This window comes from Myotis davidii, unplaced genomic scaffold (assembly GCF_000327345.1).
Source record: "Myotis davidii unplaced genomic scaffold, ASM32734v1 scaffold512, whole genome shotgun sequence".
Taxonomy (NCBI): Eukaryota; Metazoa; Chordata; class Mammalia; order Chiroptera; family Vespertilionidae; genus Myotis; species Myotis davidii.
In genome coordinates this window covers 1,147,992-1,149,547 of record NW_006284323.1, presented here as the reverse complement: position 1 = coordinate 1,149,547, position 1,556 = coordinate 1,147,992, and the positions used below count along the sequence as shown (strand labels likewise).

The window sequence follows — 1,556 nt, the reverse complement described above, 5'->3', positions numbered from 1 at the left end:
GGCTTCCTCCTCTCCAGGCGGTGACCACACGCAAACCTGCGTCTGTCACTGTCCGAGCTCAGCCCTGACCTCAGCCCCGCCATTTCCTGCACCTGCAGGTCTCCCCTTCCCTGGCGGCGGTGGTCCCCCCACTGCTGTGTCTGATGGAGTCTGTATGCGCTCCTGGGCTCACTAGCTCAGGCAGCGGCGCCCCTGGAGCTGGACGCTTCCGTTTCTCCTTGACAGTTCGCTCTTTTTCCGAGTGCGTATTTCAGCATCAATATTTTTTTCTATTTTCCAAACCACGCAGCCCCCAAGATTGTTAGAACGTTACGCAGGGAGGGCTTCCTGAGGCGAACTCCCTGGACCGTGTGGCCACTGCCGTTTCTCGGACTTGGGGGGCATCTCACAGCTGGAAAAAGCAGCCACAGAAAGCAGAGGAGAGCCCTGGGTCTGGAGGCCCTTTCCTGGAATCCTGTTGGCTCTGTGGCTGGCGCGGTGGCCCGCTGCGGCTGTGTGTGCCCTCTCCTGCGTACGGCTTTGTCGGCGTCTGTCCTCTGCTCAGAACGTGCTCCTGCACGGGTCCCAACCCACTGACCCACCCCCCTCCTCTTCCAGGCTCTCCCCACCTGCCATGAGCCCCACTCTGGTGCAGCCCCGTGGCCTGCATGGGCGCCCTCATGGCAGCCATTTGCACACCTTGTTGGCGTGGCACACCAAGGGCCCCCTCCCTCCAGGACTGTGCCCTCACACCCAGGATGGTGCATGGGCCACAGAATGTTCCGGAAAGTGCTGTTGGGGCCACACTGGGTGACCGCTGGAGTCCCAGAGTCAGCCTCCACGGTGAGGTTCAGCGGAAACAACAGCCGCTGCGTATGTCACAGCTGGACCCCTTCATCCCAGTGTCATATTTGAAGAAGGCCATTGGCCAGCCAGAGGCCAGAGGACCTGCCGGTCACAGGAGGTCTTCGAGCAAAGACTTGCTGTTTGGCTTGGAGAAGCTGAAAGGGAACTTGACGCTACCTCTCAGATGTGTGAAGACCAGCCGCACGGAAGGCACAGCCCTGTCACCGCTGAACAAGGACAGTAGGTGGAAGTGACAGGGAGCGAAACGAAGCATGAAGGAGAAGCCCGCAGTCCTCACCAGTGGAACTAAAATCCAGGGCTGGCCGCCTGCAAGGTGGTGAGCTCCCCTCCCTGCGCACTTCCCAGGGCTCCTAGGAAGACTGTGGGTGTCTGCGGGCTGGGAAAGGGGAGCCAGGATGGCCTCAGGGCTGGGACAGCCTGGTTTTCCGTGGTGGCTGGGGGAAGCCAAGACCTAGACCAGAGCCACCCATGTGGGAGGGCAGATCCCGCAGCGAGGATGGGCACTGGCTGGTGCTGAGCCATCCGTAACCCAGGCACGGATCTAACACAGTCACGGAAGCATCCGGGACGCCAAACAGAGGCAGGCGTAGGAGCCAGGAGGTGAGGGACAAGAGGCACCTGGAGAACCATGGCCCATCCTGCCCGTGGCCCAGCCTGCCCGTGGCCCAGCCTGCCTGAGGCCCAGCCTGCCTGAGGCCCATGCCCATGGC

General features: G+C 62.0%; 1 protein-coding gene across 1 annotated transcript in view; it reads right to left on the bottom strand.

Moving 5' to 3' along the window:
- The window catches only part of FAM3B (family with sequence similarity 3 member B), a 29,822-nt gene that overhangs the window by 25,272 nt on the left and 2,994 nt on the right, over window positions 1-1,556 (bottom strand). The window lies entirely within an intron of this gene.